Below are 20395 nucleotides of genomic sequence, written 5' to 3'. Positions count from 1 at the left end.
ATTCCTCCCTTACTCTTCTTCCTCTTCTTCTTATGTTTTATGACAAAGGAAGAAAGAAACATGCACATCTCAAAAAGAACCAAAAAGCTTTTGCACATCTAAAGTTAAAATGTTAGCTTGTCCATTTTAAAAACCAAAAGTAGTTATCATGCAAAGTTTTTGCTTGCCTTCCTTTTTGGCTTGGATAAATTGGTGTGTGAATTTTTTTTAACACACTTGCATTGTTGAATAGTTCTCCTTTTTGTTGATGACAAAGTGGGAGAAATATGACAAATTGATAATAAATTGACATTATGAATGTTTAAAATAATGTGTAAAATGTATCTTATCGTAAATTCTTGAATGTTTTGCAAATGCATGAAATATGATTGGAATCATCAAATATATCGCAACATATCGCAAATACTTGAAGCATATCAAAATATATTACATATGTACTATATGTATTGTAGATACTTGAAATGTTTCATGAATGCTTGATAAATGTCTATCATTATGATAAGGTATCATGAGCTTAATTTCCTACTTACAATTGATATCATGCCTCAGATTAATGAATTGTCATCTTTGAAATTTGAATCTTGCTAAATTTCATATTTGAAATTAATATCATACTTGAAAATGATAATTGTCTATCATCATTCTATATTGGACTTAAAAATGGATGTCATGCCTTGACATCATTTGTATTGTGATAAATATGTGGTATCGTATTTTGAGATGGTAAATCATGATTGGTATCATGATGTGTATGTCGATAATTTTAAATGAATGTAACTTATCAGTTTGATGCTTGAATTCAAGAGTGTCTTTTCTCAAGTATGACATATATATAGGGAGAGTTAAGGTTAACTCCATTATCAATTGATTATTATCATAAAAAAGATGAAGATTATTGAATCTCGGATTTTGATGATGAAATTAATTGGTAAATTATTTGATCAAATCTATATATTAATAAAAGTGTGCAGGATTAATTACCATAGCGATCAAGGTATAAAGCAAAACAAAGTGCCAGATTCAAGATCGAGATTTCGTTGGGAGTTCGAGAGTTCATCGGAAGTCCGGAGGTTCGTCAGAAATGCTGCTAGAATTAACTGAGAAGAAGCTCATTGGAACTTGCCAAGAAGATCATCATGAAGTCTAGGAGCTTGCCAGAAGTCCACTGGAAGATTACCGAGAGATCGTCGGAAGTCCGCCGGAAGATCGCCGGAAGCTTGTCAGAAAAAACCTAGACTTATCGGCCTTGTTTTATTTAGTGTATGCCTTAAAAATCATAGTTAGCACATAATTAGAGTTAGGTTTGGGAGTTAATCTTATTAACCCTATTAAGGGCCAATTGGGCCCATAATTGGACTGGTTTAGGCCGGAGTCAAGACCCAACCAGGTTGCTGGACCTTGACTAGCGGTGGCACCGCTAGACTAGGGCAATGAAACCACCCAAGGAGCGGTCTCCCAAGTGGTTTGGGCAGTGGTACTACCCAGACTGAGTGGTGGTACCATTGGCAATTAATACTACCAAGCGATGGTACCGTCAGAACTCAGTATCCGAGACTCTATCAAACCATCACCTAGTGTTAGAGTGTCAGGTGCTAGTACTGCCCAATGTCAGTCTGGAAACCCAAGATGAGACACTTTTTTGCTCCAATTTTAAAGCCATTTGGGCCTATAAATATCTCATCCTTTTTGCATGAAAGGGTAACAAAGCAATATCTAAGTATGGAAAAATTAAGTGTTGGGGTGTAAAAGTGTAAGAGTCCTCCTCTCTTTCTTTTGTTTTGCAATCATCCAAAAAGTGGTGTGAGGTTTGTAAAGGTTATCTCCTAAACCCGTGAAAATGAGAAAGCGTTGTAAAAAGGTGGTTGGTCTTCGCCTATTAAAGGAAGACCATTAGTAGACATCGGTGACCTCGACGGAGGAGGAATCGGAAGTGGATGTAAGTCACAACAACCGAACCACTATAAATTTCAATATGTTCTTTCCTTACTGCTTATTCTCTTTATTGCATTTTACTTTACTTCATTGCAAATTGTCCAATCCCCTCTTCTCTACTTACTTGCAAACTTATTCGAGTCTAACTAAAGTTTTTCGTCGAACTTGGAATTTCATCAAACGAAGTTTTTCGAAATCATTGAAAATTATCGTTTTTATCCGCTGTACTAATTCACTTCCCCTCTTAGTGCCGTTCTTGATCCTAACAAATTCTTGAGTTAACTAGAGCCAACTTACTTAATTTTCGTCACGTTGGTTTACTCAGGTTCTCTTTTCAATTGATATAATTATAATTAGAACCAATTTATTAGTTGATGACATTTAAGACGTACAAAACGTATGAGACATTTTTATGACATATGATACATAACATAATTAAATGACACGATACACGGAAATGAAAAACAATACATGGTATATGGATACAACAAAATCTAATCTCGAGGATATAGGACATGATATGACCTGAGATTATGTAACATAACATGATATATCGTAGAACATGCCATGTAAAAAGTATAGGTGTAGGTCTAGTTGCTGTCATTAACTCCAAAAGACTCGAACATGAAGAAAAACCAAGTGGATGCTCTGCCCTGCGAGTTCTAAGGAAGACTACTAAACTAAAATTTCACTTCAGTGTAATAATATCTGAATGATTGCAGTAGTAATAATTGTTTCTTACATTTGAACACTGAAAGAATCATTTACATCTCAATTAAAGCTTGCATAGTCCTCATTACATCCTTCTGATCTACAAGCGAAAGAAACAAAGAATACCTAAGGTAAGTAGCTTAAACATTACAGACCTATTGATAATTAATACGTTTGGAAAAAAGATGAATAAAAATCCAAACCGGTTCTGGAACTTCCCATGAGCCTCCAGCATGTAAGATGCCGGTGATGCTAATCACGCCCAATCTTGTTTAAGCAATGATATATGTATATATACATATTGCGATGTGGAGCAAACAGATAAAGGCTGAATGCCATATAGATGCAGATTTCGATGTAAACATACTAGGTTTCTTCTGTAAAAACTTTGTATATGAAGTCACGGAAGCGTTTTGAATATTGCTTTGGATCAACAGCTGATATCGAGGTTGGGTCGTACTGGATGGACTTGTAAGCATGTTCAAGCTTTTTGCTGATGTCATAATCTTGGAGAATATCTATGATGCCAAAATACAAAATCACATCGGTAAACTCTCCTGTTGGTTCCATAATTAGCAAGGATTCACCATCGGTCCTTCGGACTATTAGTTCAACCCTAGCTGGCATATTTGCACCAAGTTTTATTGAAGCCCACCTGCATTGTCACATAAAAACATTTACAAAAAAGGGAAATTTATACCTAAGATATACTTTGTACAGCCTAGCTAGCAAAAGGCATACTTCCAGATTGTGCAATGGATAGAAAACAAAGTCTATATAACTCATTAATATTTTTCTTTCAAACAAAAAAAGTTAAACAAGAACAATACACATTTTCATAGAGTACATTTTGAATTGTTTCCAGCTAATAATCTCAGAATATGACCAAAAATTTGATATGTAAACATTTGCAGAAAACTTTGTCACATCAAGCTGGATTTATTTATCTTTTATCTTTAGCTGGCTACTATTGCATACACTGTAAATCAATAATGCAGAGGAATCCTAACAGATCTGCTAATATTTTATGACCAACTGTCAACAACATCTAGCTTCTAGATTTGCACCCAATTCCTAATGAAGGCAAGTGTAATCTTGAAAATTACTTTGAAGCTAAAAGGTTAGATGGCTGCTAGAAAGCCTTCAAGTTGTTTGCCATTTGAGTCCCTCAACTAGGGAACAAAACATCTGATGGTATGATTGATTTATAGATGCATCCAGAAGCATTCAGAAGAAACTCTGTTTCTATTCATGAATTGGAAATAGAGAACTAGCTTTTTCAAACAAGAGGCCCGACATTTGATTACCTCTCTCACTAAAAGAGCAAATGACACAATATTCTGTAGCCAAAATTGATACAACACTTGATGAATGTGGTATGGTTCTTCAGTGTACCCCAAATATTTAAGCTAATATATCACTTATCTTGACCACTCAATTGTCTTACCTAGATGAATGCACCAGTGGGATATTTGATGCTCAACTTAGTAAACCCAAAATAGAAGGATTCAGACACTTCTTTCATTTCCAAAAAAAATGATAATCTAAAACTAATGAAAGAGTAATATTTAGTTTATTGAAAAAATATTTAAATAACATGAAAAATTTTATTTGATAAAAAAATATTTTTTAATTCAATAGGTTACTTAGATGTGCAAATTATTATTTTAGACATGCAAAAGATTTTAAACCCCTAAAATATTGGATAAAGTATCACATCATCAAGTCATGCAGTGCAAACAACTATCAAGATTCGTATGTTCCATAATTATAACACTTTTAATTAACAAGATGGGTTGCATGTAAAACTCTACTCTGTGTAAGCATCACTCTGATTCTAGCAACCCAAATATAATTTCATCAATTAGCCAAAATGGGTCTACCTCAATCTTTATTGAGCCCCATAATGCTTGGACAAGCCTATTGATGGGACTCAATGAAATCAAACTGAACCTGATTCAAATTTATAATTCCTCTCAATTCTCACATTTTTTTCACCTCCCCTTCTCTTCTTTTCTTTTCTGGAGGTGCTAAATCCTATCAAAGAAACTTTGGGACACTAAATGTTAATGTTAATAAAAAGTAAATCTAATTAAAAAAAAACTTGATTCAACCAAATATATTTTTTTCTTCATGCCACCAAAGATTTGCGATAAAAGGTACGATAGGATGATTAACAATTATTTCTTTAAAATTTTCCTAGTATGTTGATGTCACTGATTTAAAAAGTGGTAGGCGCCAATGTACAAAAACACCCGAGGCGCTAGGTGCTCGCCCAAGCGAAGTGAGGTACTAAAATATAAAAATATATAATATAATTAGTAAATATAATTATTTAAAATTTTAAATAAAAATATGCTATTAAATTAAGAAATCTAATAAATACAAATACTGTTACTAGTATATAGTTAACAGTATACTATATACTGTTAACAGTATACTATCGAAAGAGAAGAGAAGAATGTAAGGGAAGACTAAGGGTGCTAACTGAGAAAAGCGAGAGCGGCAGCGGCGAGCGAGAGTGGCAGCAGTAGCGGTAGCAGCGAGCAACAGGAGCGGCGAGCGACGACAGTGGCAGCGGTAGCAACAGTGATAGTGGGAGCGGCAAGCGGCGATAGTGGCAACGGCAGCAGCAAGCAGCGGGAGCGGAGACAGTGGCAATGGTAGCAGCGAGCAGCTACAGCAAGAGTGACGACAATGGCAGCGACAGCGGCAGCAGCAAGCAATGGTAGTGAGAGCAGCGAGCGACGACAATGGCAGCGACAATAGTGAACAGCGGGAGCGGGAGCAAGAGTGGTGAGCGGTGACAATGGCAAGTGGAGCGGCATCGTGAACGGCGAGCAGGGTTAGGGTTGGGGAAGTGCACTGATATCGGTGCTTTAGTTGGTTCGATTGAACCAACTAAAGCACCGGAGACCGAACCAGACCTAAAACACTAGTTCGGTCACCTGATTTAACCCAGGCGCTCGCCCGAAGCACCCGGCGACTGGGCTCGGGCGAGCGCCCAGGCGACTAGGCTCGGGCGAGCGCCCAGGCGACGCCTCTTTGAAGCGCGTCGCCTGAAAATGAAGCGAGGCGCTCGGGCCTCGCCTCACCTCATCCGAGCGCCTAGGCGAGCGCCCGAGCTCCTATTGAAATTACTGATTGATGTTGGATGAAAGATTAAGATTTGGATTTATTTTAAATTAAGCATTACTTATATTTTCATTGAATATACTTTTAGCCCCTCTATTGAGATACTAGCTTAGCCCCTACTTGCAAAGTTATCGGAAGCAAAAATTCAAGTCTTTTATATAAAATTCTAAAAAGGTATTATATAAATATTAATTTATAAGGGCCATTATAATATAGAAAATGGCACGAGCGAAAGATAATTGTCTTGATTCATGACTATCTAGGTTATCTTTTTTACACACCTTTCCTATGAACATGACTTGATAATCCATAACTCACAATGTTCTTGATCAGCACTAAAAAGTTATCTTGTGCCCCATTCCAATTGATGAATTATGTCAAGCTCACCCATCTCAATTAGCATTCATAGCAAGGTATACAATTTCGAATGGTACCGATCCGACGGCATACCGGTACGCGGACCGCCCGCTACCAGGTGGAACGTTTAAAAGCATCATGTATCAGATGATACGGGGTAATATCGGGCGGTAACGATCGAAATTTCGACTGTTACCGCTCGGTAACAGTGCTACAGTGCTCCAACGGTTAAATTGACTGTTGGAGCCCTTTCATATAGTATTTAAACCCATCTTCTCTCCTATTTTATTCCATTACATTCTTATACTCTCTTAAACTATCTTAAACTCTTTTTTTCTTATATTTGTGCTCTCCTAAACTCTACAAAACAATGATTGAATTGAGTCAAGGCTAATTTGAGAAGATTAAGAGGAAGAACTTTCTAATTAAGATGTATGTATTCTCTTTCTTTGATTAGAGAGTAATTAAGATCTTTAATATTATGATTAGTGTGTTTAATATTGATTAATTCGAAATTAGATACTTAATAGGCCAAATATTTATATTGCATGTATATTAAATATTGAAAAATATTTATGATAGTAAAATAAGTTTAAATAGGTTTTATTAAAATTATTTTTACGATTAGTCATTTTAATGATGATTTAATCAAAATTTGTTCGATTTTATGTCATATTTATAGTGTTGAAAGAGAAGTAATTAATAAGAAATTAACTATGTTAATCATGTAATTAGTGTATCTAATGATGATTTCATCGTAATTTAAACTATATTAGATCAAAATTACATATTTAATGCTTCTTTTATGTGTTTGACATATATATAATGGTAAAATAGGTTTAATTATGTTTTATTAAAATTATTTAATGATGCGATTAGTCATCTTAATGATGATTTAATCAAAATTTGATCGATTTTATATCAATTTAATGTCTTTAATATCTATTAGGATGTTTGATATTTTTATAATGTTAAAAAAAAAGTAATTAATAAGTAATTAACTATGTTAATCAGGTGATTAGTGTATCTAATGATGATTTTATCCTAATTTGAACCATATTGGATCAAAATTATGTATTTAATGCTTCTTTTATGTAATGTAACATATTTATGATGATAAAATATGATTAGTTATGGTTTAATAAAATTATTTAATGCTCGATTAGTGATTTTTTATCGATATTTGGTCAATTCAATATGTTTATACTTTATAATTTATTTGATTTAAATTTGGTAGGATTATGACACCAAAGGAACAGCCACATGATGATGCATGAATTCATGCCCGAAAGATAGATGAGAACCATCATCATTGGCAATGTATTTATTGTGACTACATTGGCAAGGGTGGAGGAATAACTCGGGTGAAAATGTATTTGGCTGGCGGGTATCCTGATATTGCAAAATGCAAGAAGGTTCTGACGGAGATCTGTAAATTATTTCAAAACAAGCTACAATAAGCAAAGGAAGATACATTAAAAAAGAAGACAAGAGTTGAAGAAGAATATTATAGGGCTACACAAGAACCAGTTTATGATCAGTATGAGGGTTGCAACGATCAAGTCGACCCGGATCTCATAGTTGGGATTCGTGCATCATTAGTATATGGTCGATGAAGCAATGAGGCATCGACGACCTAACTCACAATTGGAGCATGGCAATGGTAGTGGAATCTAGAGGTCGGCCAACATGAGGCAACCAACTACTCCTCAGTTAGGCCGAACTAGTAGCATGAGGTATGGTAGACTCTGTGGTTTTATGATAGGTCTTGGCAGGAGGTTTGCACCAGATATTGTTGATATTGATCCGTAAGCCTATCCCCCACAAATAGCGAAACAGACACGGATTGATAATAAAAAAAAAAAATAAGATATTGGGAAGACAATCTCAAAATAGTTCAACTTCCACAGGATTCAAGCCAACACAGCCCAAGGTCTATATTATCAGAGCATAGTCTCTTCTATTCAAAAGTCTAGTATGGGGATCCAACCTCCAACACCGAAGGAGATTTACGACATGTACTTAGAAGAGCAGGTGGCAGAACTAAAGGATTGGATCAAATCCTTCAAGAGGCAATGGGACGAATATGGGGTGACACTGATGTGTGACAGTTGGACAGGACCAACAAGAATGAGTATCATCAACTTTCTAATTTATTACAACAGAAGAGTAGTGTTTCATAAGTCCGTTAATGCTTCTGAAAGATCCAAGATGTAAACTACATTGAGAGCTTGATGGACACTATAGTAAAGGAGATTAAACCACAGTATGTTGTCCAAATAATAACTGACAATAGAGCGAATTTCAAGAAGGCCGGTTTGCAATTGATGAAAAAAAGAAAAACTTTATTTTGAACTCCATGTGCAGCTCATTGCATAGATCTAATGTTGAAGGATATTAGTGAGCTAGATGCGATCAATAATTGTGTAGCTCGAGCATAATCAATTACAAAATTTATATATAATCATCACTGGGTCCACGCTTTAATGCAAAAGTATGTAAACGGTGAGATACTCCGACTTGGAATTACTCGATTTGCTGCCAATTTTATTGCATTAAAGTCATTACAGCAAAAACGATATGACTTGAAGGCAATGGTCATCTCATAAGGGTGGTCTGATTCTAGATATTCGAGATTGAGCGATGGAAAGAAGAGAGAAAAGTCCATTCTTTCCTCTAGATTTTGGAAGACTTAGGAAGAAATCAGAAAAGGTATGGAACCACTTTATATTGTCTCCGTAAGGTCGATATAGACAAGTGTCCACAGATGTCGTATCTTAAATATATGTTGATTTCAGCAAGAGAGGAGATCAGGAAAGTATTCAAAAGATGATTTTAAGGCCGTCCAATACGTATGGATCATTGATCGTCGGACCGAAGTTCATATGGATCAAGATATCTATAATGTAGGTAAATTCATATTCAGAATAATTTAATTTATTATTATTTAGATAATAAAAAATCATATTAATAAAATTATATCTTGCGGCGTATTATCTAAACCCGGCAATTCAATATCGATATGTTCTCAGAACACAAAATGATTTACTAACGATACTACGAAATATTATATATCGGCTCTTGCCAAACACTACTGATGCAGCCGATGCTCTTATGGAGAGTCGATTATTTCGAGAAACAGTTGGTTCATTCTTCGACGTTGTAGTTGTATTGTGTCATTACACTATGGATCCTAGTGAGAAAAAGTTATACATATTGATTATCAATTATATCTAATGTTAATTATTTGTTATGCTAATAAAATCTTATTTATATCATTTTGCAGTCGAGTGACAACTACAATTTGGAGGGGATACACCATATTTAAGGAAGGTTGTCATTCGTGTACTTTTACAGACGACAACACCTAATGGTTGCGAACGTAATTGGTCAACGTTTGCATTGATTCACACGAAGATCCGCAATAAACTCTCCTATAAACGGTTAGAGAAACTAGTATATGTCCATTATAACATGTGGCTAAGATTATGATGTGTTGAGCTGGATAAAGAGCTAGAGGAACCATATATTAATCCCATTGTCCTTCAATTCTACAACGAAAATTCAAAGCCGATGTTAGATTGGATTGAAGTAGTAGAGAACCAAGAGGATCCTCTACTTGATAAGGCAGGAGATCCACAGCATCCTTCACGTTTTATCACCGAGGCAATAAAAGAAAAAGAAGCACAACTCCAACAAGTGGAAAATCCCCCTCGATCACAATGTGGCAGGAGTTAAAACAACATCGAGTCAAATTGCTCCAGGAACTACAGACACCCAACGGTCACAATCGTCTGCCCAACGTGCAAAGGCAAAGGGGAAGGCAGTAGCATCAGTTGCATCATTGGAAAGAATCGAGTCAGATGATGAGACACCTTCACAATCACATTCAGTAACTCGCTCGGTCTAGAGACATGACAACACAGACAGCAGTGCCTCGACAGATAATGGCGGTGATGCCGGGCAGTCGTTAGTCTTGTCTACACAACTTGAGGGTGGTGCATGGACTGAGGAGCAATATTTTACACATGCCACCCAAGATTCAGATCATGGAACTCGACAAGGTCCTGGTCAAGTTTATGTGCAGAAGAGGAAGGGGAAGGGGAAGGCAGTAGATGAATTTGAGCAGATGCGACATAGCCTACATTATGTAGATACAGAAAGAAGCTCATCGTATTCACAGCCATCGTATTATGGAGAATTATATGGGCAACAGCAATATGGTGATAGTTGATTATCCTTCTCTGAGCAATAGTATGATATAGAGCAGCAGATCAGTAGCGAAAGTAGAAGCTCTGACATTCACCAATATATGCCTCAAGAGCTTTCTCGGATAAATGTGATTTATGACGATCAGCCTACGATCAACACCACATTGATGCATCAATAACATACGGTGTATCAATACACTATGCCATGAGATTAATTTCATGATTGGGTCTAACAAACATATCATATTGATATACAGATGTATAGGATCGAGGACCCCGATCCACTATCCGTGGAGGCCCGTCATTTATTTTGGTGGTAGAATCAGCAATCAAGTATATCTACATATGTTATTATTTAATTCATTTAAATTTTAGAGTTTATATTGCAATAAAATAGTCTAACAATTCAAAAGATTTTTCTGTAGATATTTCAATATTTACATAAAGACAATCCGTAATGGATTGTCCGAAAAAGATATATGATATTATTCTTACCTAATTTACATTGATTTTGCTAAACTTATGCTATTACTATATTTATTTCTAACTTAAAAACCCTATCCTAACTTTTTTTTATTTTCAGGTATTTTCGGAGGGTTTTACACCTAAATTAGGTGTACCGCTCGATACACGATACCATACCGTACCGAGCCAACCTCGAAACACCGGTACGATACAGTATTTCGATCCTTGATTCATAGTTCTATTATCAAATTGCTTGAACTATATTTAATTAAGTAGCTCTTTTCACTATGTATTAGTGTTGCCCCACCTTTTATCTAGGAATCCAATTCAATCAGGACCAATGTTAAAAGTCTTGGTCTAGTGCCAATACTAATTGGTAGCCATATCAACACATCGGTATGGATCTTACCAAAAGTCAATACAAGTTGGAACCTAAAATGAAAAAGGAAGAGAAGACGAAAAATGTAGGAGAAGAGGAGTTGGAGGAATAGGAAGAGACAGAAGCAAAAGAGGAGCAAGAGATAAACCAATATGAGGAGAGAGGAAGAGAATTTGTATTGGTATCAGATGGAAAGTTTATTGTCCAGTATAGTTCAGAGCCAGTCTGTAAAGTGTCTGGTAAACCCAGTATAATAAGCTTACCAAGCACTATAGCCCATACTGGACTTAATCAGACAAACTCACCAGGTACATGTGCTGGTTGGTTGTTGGACTGGAAAATACTGGCTCATACAAAAATGTTTGCTGGATAAGATGTTTCCACGCTAGAATATTCTAAAGCAGAAAATGTTGTCGCTTAAGTCGCTATCTTATTTTTGAACTTTGAAGAACAGCAAGTTTTAGAAGAAAGTGGTGGACAAAACAAAGAGCTTAGAGACCAAGGAGAAACCAAACAAAATTTAGACCATGAATTATTTGCAACAATAAGACCACAACAAAGGTTAGTACACTATGCCTAGTACCCATACCTAATTCCATGAATCATGGAAACATGGAGTCACAAGCCAGCCTTGTAGGCCTTGTCAATATACTAGCATACTACAAAAACACAAAACATTTTGCCATAGGTCCAGAAAACTTATTGCAGCATAAGGCACTGACAGAATTGGTACTGATTATAGTCCAATCTGAAGTTAGCAATACATGAAAATAGTGGTTTCAGAAATTTGCAAGATCAGATGAATAGAAAGCACTATAGAAATAAAAGATGATTCACAACTACCTTTCTAGTGTTCTTGTATTTTTTTTTTTTTTGTTGACAACCATGATAACAGAACTTAGGAGAGAGAAACAATACATCTAAATATAACAAAATTATTTAAATAATTTTGGTCACTCCTTTTTGTCCAAGCATTAGAAGAATATGGTTGATTGTTGGTCATTGTTGGTCAGAAAAGGGATTAGAAGCATTAGAAGTGGGAGATAGATTTTGAATTCCTGATATCAAATACTTCAATGACCAGATTATTGAACCAGTATCCACATTCAGATTCATTAAATATCTACTTAGAAGTATGTTTTTCCCAGTATCCAGTACAGAACAGATCCATTCTCAGTCACATACTTCCATATTCCAAAAATTAAAAAAAGAAACTAGTACATACATTAACAACTAAATTAATTGCCATGCAGAATTTATAGAGAACTCATTTATCTTCTTAGACTCCAATACTACTTTTTCTCCCATGGTTATCCATATTAAATAGCAGCTAACCATTTAAGTTCTGGATAGTTCTAGGTAATGTAAACATCTAAGTAAAATAAAAATTGGCAAATTTTTGCACCATACCGTGTCGGATCACAAAGAAACTGATCCATATCTGCTCTTGAAAGGTGGGGAGTTGGTTCATTTGTGTTGTTAACATCACAGGGAACTGTGGCAAAAAAAAAAAGAGAAATTATTAGAAACAAAATAAAATGGTTATCATTTGAGTTGGAGGCCAACCATCAGTCTCTTGGGAGGCTGATGCTTCTCTAAAATGGACTCCCACCAAAAGACTGTAATCCATTATCCTCTCCTGCTCCAGAAACTCACAGTCTCGGTCAACTTGCCTACAAAAAGAGAATAAAAGCTGGGCCAAAATGATAAAACATCGGGAATATTAAAGAATCAGATCACAAGATGGTAGTACCAAGTTGGAAAGGTGAAGCAAATTAACTACTGGTACCTGTGGAACTCCTGAAACCAAGACTTCTGTAATCGGAATATAAAATTGAGATCAAGGTCCTTCAGAGTAGTGTTTTCATCAATCTCTGCCTCAGGCTTATCTGTCGTACGACCATGGGAAGACCCTTTGAGGTCAAAACGCCTATGAATTGGATACTCAGAACAGAAGAGATTGCCCATTATGACAAAACGAACCTAATTAATTTGCAAAGCAAATGGATAATTGATATCAGCATTAAACATTTTGATTGCTTGAACTGATATTGAACTTGCAAACAGAAAACCAACCTTTCTCTGAGTAGCCCCAGTTAATTTCACACAGTGCAAACCAAAAAACTTGGTAACTAGAGTATTCTCAAAAGCTCGGACATGGTTATAATAGGCCGGAAGCATCCTCAGTAGCACCTACAACAAGGTGCAGATAAGGAAACTGCAGCATTACTTAAACACATGATGACATTAAAAAAATAAAAGGGAACCCACTTTTACTTCAGATTTCTTCATTGTTTTTATCATGTATCGATCATCATTTGTTAGGTAAAAGAAGCTTCCACTTTTTCCAGGAGATGAAAGTTCCCGAAGAGCATCATTCCCACAGATTGATATCATATAGTCAGCTGGGTCAACCTTGAATAGCTTGCGGAGAGTCCTAGACATTCAGTATTTGGTAATTGAGCTTATACTCAGAATTTAAATGCATGATAAGGAAGATAAAACATAATGTTAAACCAGTGAAAGAAAAAGGAAAAACATGGGGCCAACCTGAAAACTAATGGGCAGTAATCCTTCCACTTAAAATCACAAGACTGGTGTGGGGGTGTTTGTTTTGTTCCCTCAGGAGGAAACCTTGTCCATATCTTTTCTTTGGGGTCAAAGGCTGATGCTTTCAGGTCAAGTGTTTTAGGCTCAGGTAGCTTTCCTACTGCATGCCTAGACCAGAAGACCATAAAATATAATCAAGAAAGTAATTGTCATATCAAGACCTCTAAAAGGAGAAATTACATAGTAACTATAGCAAAAAAAATGTCTTTATCATGAGAGTGATTCTTTTCCACTCTGGGTTTCTTTAAGCAAGATGTAACGATGATTAATGAGATTCAATTCACATAAGAGCAATATGTAGAGAATCAATTGCATTAAAAGATTGACATTCAGGTTGATATCCAATTGCAAGTAAGATCTACAAATGTCAATATGGATATAACAAGGTTCTATCCATCATGGAACATTTACATTTTCCATCGAAGAAGGATAGAGCCTTGTTATAAGACAGGTTGTTATCCAACAGCTGACATTCATCATGGATAAACAAAAGTCAAAAAGAAAAATTATCATTAAAAGATTGATCACAAAAAGCCATTGAATAAGGGGCACATGTGTGCTTTGATTAGGTAATACAAGTAAACTGAGTCAAAACTCTGTTTAGCAACTACATAAATGTTCAAGGAAACCAAGAAATTTCTTAATACAATTTCAAACAGCAGCCTACCTGTTTATCTTACATGAAAATTTATCCTATTCACAAAACAAGATTTTAACATTACAACATATTCAGGGGAATTCAATACGCAATGACAAGAGTGTCAACATCATTTGCCATAGATTTTATATGTAAGGCGCATGTGCTTTAGTGAGTAATACAACATAATCAAAACTCTGTATAACAACTACAAAAAAAGTTCAAGGACGGTATGAACTTTCTTAATACCATTTCAGATAGCACTATACTTTTGTATCTTGCTTGAAACTTATCCTATTCACCATAGGGATTTTACCATTACATCATATTCAGGGATACCCAAAATGTAATGACTAGAACATTAGCATCATTTGCCACAAATATATGACTACCAGCATCAGGTCGTGTGCCAATTTATGTATTGGATATCAATACTTCTTTATATCTTAGCATTATACCATTTCCACATACTCAAAGCAAACTTCAGAAGTCCAGCAATGCAGGAAAAAACTAGGAAAATTAATATGACAGGGCACACAAGTAAATGATGAAATGACAGTAGGTACTTATTCTAGGTCAGGACATGCATTAGCTGTTAATAAATGATAATGTGTTTGCAATATCTCTATCTGATCCTAGTATGAAAAAGACTTAAAAGAGTAAATTAATACTAATCCAATTGATGAAGTGATAAGTTTTGGGATGCAATTACACATGCACATGATAAGAAACTCTTTTAGGCAACAAAATTTCCTATTCTAGCAAGAGATAATTCAAAAAGTCACCCAGCCTTTGGAAGCTTTCATTGATTGGATGACTAGAAATTTGAATTGAGAACCCCATGCTTTTTGCAGGCCCATATGCATCTAGACAAGTAAATTAGATATGCAGCCATCATTTTGTTGATGCATAAATTTCCAAACCACCACAATACAAGTTATGGTAAAGTGCTTTATAGTGGTTCTCCTAAATTAATCAACTAAAAAAGAAGAAAAAAGTAGAAGGGAAAGAATAGTGAATAAAAAGGATTTGAAACTTTAGTAGTATTGTTCCTGCATATTTAAGTACTTTAACTCATACAAAAGTGATATGTTGTCTGAGAATTGTACTAAAGGGGGTAGAAAATAAGATATATGAAGTCATGGTAAAAGGAATCCTGAATGAGCCTCCTGCTAGGCTTCAGACCAACCATTTTAGAAGAGAAACATTAAAGCTATCTACTCATATGTTCCTTCATTGTACAAGGAAAAAGAATCTAAGCATTCCATAATCACCATCTGACCCGAATTGCATTCGATAACTTAACAAATCTGTGGCTAAAGTTAACAAATCACACAAGTAATCACAAAATGCCAAGATAAGAACTTATTATGGCCATGAATCTAGATCAAAAGAAGAGATCAACCCATAAAAGGGTAAAAAAACGAAAGAATTTTTGTCCATCATGATCTGGATTATATTTTTAACTCCATACAAAATAAGCTTGACCATCAGGTCTCCACCAGTTATTTTAACTCCAAGAATCATCGAGCACCAATTAATGCACCAAAATATCATACAAAACCCAGAGAATAAAAGATGATTCATCATTTTTTTTATTTTGTGAAGTCTGATTAATCATATTTTTGTAGAACTTACAACAGTCAGGCCTGCATAGTTGCAGTCTCCTTAAAAACCTGATTATATGGAAATACGATGATAATCATAACTATCTTGTTATAGTAATATGAGATATACATGATGATTATATGGAATTTCAAATCTTATGGTAAATTTTAAATAAATAGATAGTTATAGTAAGTATCTTTAGATGTCGTCTATCTATATTGAACATCAGAGATAATATTCCTATGATTTCTCAAGTGACAGATTATTTCTTCCGACTATAGTTCAAAAAATATTTCATGATTGATTTTTTATCTTCACGAAAGCAAACTTGTGATTACAGCTAAAGTGTCAGTAACATATCATAATAGATTCAAGACTTCATCACTTAATGAGTCAAAAGAATTTATCAACACTAGAGAAGAATGTAGATGAGGGATGGCAATGCAAAACAAAGTACATGTTGCAAGTGGACTAGTGGGCTTCTCCTATTCTACAAGAGTTAGTTTAAAGATGCAACAAACGAATGATTCTTCTACTTGTTAGACACAACAAAAGATCCGAAGTGTTCCACCCTTTATTGCATATAGGGCTAAAAGAAAGGAGTTGATACTGTGACATGTACAAGCAAATCAAATTTGAATGCACATGCAAGTTTGATTCTTGAAGACTACAAATTTTTTTAAGACAAATGTTATAATTTGTACAAAAAAAAGTTAAAGATAAAAAAATCACACAGGTCATGCTATTAAAAGGTGATACTGAAATAATCTTTCATCTTCCATGTAGTTAGCAAATTGCCTATGTTCTTACTTGCACCGGCTATAATGTTGGTTGATATTAACATAAAGTTGCCCTCTTGATCTCTATTTTTCTAGTAAATCAGTTTCTTTTCATAGACAAACAATGTTTTTTCCAAAGTGGAAAAAGAATTCAACAATAAAACATAGAACTGATAAATCACTTTTTTTAAGGAACTGATTTGTCTCCTAGTCCATTCATTGAAAAAATGGAACTTGATTACTCAAACTATTACCATTGTTGAAGTACTGCTAATTAAAATTCAAGAATTGAAGATATTGTGTTCCTTCTTGTACCTATTTCCTCAACAAGTACCAAGAACTACCTAAGGTTATGACATTTTGATCTGCCATTAAAACCCAAAGTTCCAAGTTGAAAAATATATCAGAGTGTCCAGTGCATATCTGTAACACGCTGACATGTAACTATGTAAGGACATCATCTTTTCAATTCTTATTATTCAAGTAATACTGGTAGCAAATAACCCCCAACATAATTCCCTTAAGAAATTAAGGCATAAAATGAAAGAAGATTTCATTTTTATTATCCCATGGACTTGATCATGAACCCACCTGATCGAAATAGACAGTGTTGCTACATCTTTCTCTTTTGGAGGTTCACTTTTAACTAATAATACATAACATGACACTTCGGTTTAGTTCTTAATGCAGGTTAGATGGGTCTACTACCAATAACTTTAGTTTGTGTTTGGAAATACATGGTTATAGGCCCATCAAGCTAATAGATCAATTCTATCATTCTTGCCAGATCATGGAAAGTGGTGAAACGGTTCGATTACTAAGCATGGTAAATAATCCAAGAAATAAATACTATCCATGAATGGGATCTGAAGCACATCAAGTGTAAAGCCACCACTGAACTGGCATATCTTATGCTGCATACTAGGTATAATTCTAAGCTATAAGTTGCCCTTGGACTTTGATGCGGATGTCAGCCTTATGTGGAGGAGATTGCAAAATTCTGATTTAATATTGGAAGTGGGAGGAGAATTAAATTAGTTTAACTTTAACTAAAACATTTTGAATTACATGATTCTAGGCCTATTAAATTAATGGATCAATTCTTTCAATGGGTCGGGTCATGATCGTAAGGTAAGTTAAACATAATAATTTTGCTGAACTTGCCTTCTAAATTTGTTGAACTTATTCATTTTACTTTCCAAATGTAATTGTTGTGTAAGATCCAAATGTGGCAATAATATTTTTTCCTATTGTATAGGTTGTTGTCCATGCTGAGTTTTGGGCCGTAAGCAATGGACTATGCCAAACCAAGATGCCTGAACCTCTGTTCCTTTCATGTCAAGACTGATTCTCTTGAGCTAGTTCAAATCTTCAACCACATAAGACTGATCCCTTGGTCCCTATGCAATCCTTACAATGGTTTCTTTTTACTAGCAAGGAGGTCAATGTTTTTGACTAGATTCACATCAGTGGACAATTAAACTACTCTGCTCACTCTCTTCCCAACGAGGCAAGAATTTCATGTATTTCTTGACTCTCAGAGAACTTTGGTATTTCCGAGATACACATCTGTTGAATAAATAATTCTCTTTTGTGTTAAAAAAAAAAACCTTATCTTATCTTGAAAAGTCAACTGAGATCTTCAAGACTTGTAAGGAAGACAATCATCATATAGCCCAAAAATTCAGTAAATATATGCACAAAATCTCCAAATATTCCAATGTAAAAATTACTGCATAGTCCATTATCAACTTCCAAGTAATAAGAATGTGTTACTGCGAATAAACTTGTGACTAGAAATGTCTATGGTACACAAGAATTGAATATGAACCACTATTTTGTACACTAATACATTTGGATATAGTTGTAAGCTACTAGGTACCTCTTTAGTGCCTACTATGTGCGAAATTTTCTCCAACATGTTAAACATAATTCATCCAATCTCCTATAGTCCTTTATGAAAGAACATACAATACTACTACTTAAAAAACAATTAGTCATAGTGTCCCAACTGTTTGAATTAGCAATTTGGATCTTTTCTGTCACCAAGTTGTGTATTTAAAACAATCTTTTTGTTTTTCTAAAGAAGTCTCCTCTTCTTGCACCATTAATTTTATTTGATCCATCAAATCTAATCCGGCCACTTACGGGTCTCTTTGGACATATCCACATCATTTTGGATCCCTCATATTATCTTAAATTGATGCTATACTTATAAATAATATTTCTTCTATCTTGCGTGATAATTCTACACATCCATCATATCATTCTCATTCAACAGCATTAATATTTTGTATATGTTGCCTGCCATTAACTGACGTTGTGATTCATGAGTCATTGTTACACTTACAACTGTATTATATTTTTTATTTAAAAGGAGTATGATGAAAACATGAGATACCTCTCTCAACTCCAGATTGTTGATCTTGTGAATCTCACAGCTACCAGGATGTGGCACCATTTCCCTTGATTAGCGACACATTTTGTGTTAACTAGGGTGTCTCTTTTAGGTTCCTTTTCTGGATACCTAAAGCAATGCTCTAGAATCTATATTCAATCTAATTTTATTTAGAAAAAGATTGCACAAAAGTGATTGTAGTACCTGATTCCAAGCTGGAGATTTAGCATAAGGTCATAATTCTTATGCCGCTTTGAGATAGTCTCCCCCTGCTTCTTTATCTCCCTAGGCGGCCACCTTAATGGTTGCTGGATCCTCCCAATCCCCCTTGACTCTACGTCATTTAATTGAAGCTCACCGAGAAAGTCATCAACACCCTTGGTTGCTCCCCCTGTCTCAAATGCACCTCCACTCTCTGCATCAGAATTGATAAGCTCATCTGGATCCCAGAACCCACTTTTGCTCCCAATGCCGCTGATTGTACTGGCATGACCATTATGCCCTCTTGGCGTAAACCCTGCTGAGACCACCTCTGCTGATGCTCGCCTCCTAGGCTGGGCATCTGCTGATTTGGAAGATCTCCGGGCTGCTTGCTTCTGGACGAAGTCAGCCTCGACACCCGACCAGCTTAGCGTCTTCTGCGAAGGAAGAATGGACACATTATCACCCTGGCACACCTTGCAATCTCCAAGGTCTGCCAACAAGACCCCAGAGGGATCCCGGGCAGTGGGAGATGAGGCAGTCGGCGATGGATAGTATGCACCCTTCTGCTGGAGGCTCCCGTTCTCCTTGCCCCAATAGCCAACGTAAAGTCCTCCGTCGGCCCAACGGAAGTTCCCATTCCCCTTTGGCAAACCATCTTCCCACCCACCGTCGTATCGATTTCCGTTTGCCCAGACAAGGGTGCCGCGGCCGTCAATGATGCCCGCCCGCCACTGCCCGACATACTCGTTCCCGTTCTTCCAGACGTACCTTCCGTGGCCATCTTGGACATCGGAACGCCACTCCCCGTCGTAGTAATCGCCATTGGCGTAGGACTTCACCCCGTGGCCGTGCTTGAGGTTCATGGACCAGGCGCCGCGGTAGGTGTCGCCGAGAGAGCTGGTGTACGTGCCGTAGCCGTCCATGAAACCGGACTTGAACTCTCCTTCGTAGGTGGCACCGGACGGCCAC

At 35.9% G+C, this 20395-nt stretch overlaps 1 pseudogene; it reads right to left on the bottom strand.

Annotated features, from left to right (window-relative positions):
- Positions 1–2629: 2629 nt before the first annotated feature.
- Positions 2630–20395, bottom strand: part of LOC135611775 (phosphatidylinositol 4-phosphate 5-kinase 6-like) — an 18509-nt pseudogene continuing 743 nt past the window's right edge.

This window comes from Musa acuminata, chromosome BXJ2-5 (assembly GCF_036884655.1).
Source record: "Musa acuminata AAA Group cultivar baxijiao chromosome BXJ2-5, Cavendish_Baxijiao_AAA, whole genome shotgun sequence".
Lineage (NCBI taxonomy): Eukaryota > Viridiplantae > Streptophyta > Magnoliopsida > Zingiberales > Musaceae > Musa > Musa acuminata.
Note: the sequence above shows the minus strand (reverse complement) of the source record. Positions and strands in the feature narration are given on the sequence as shown.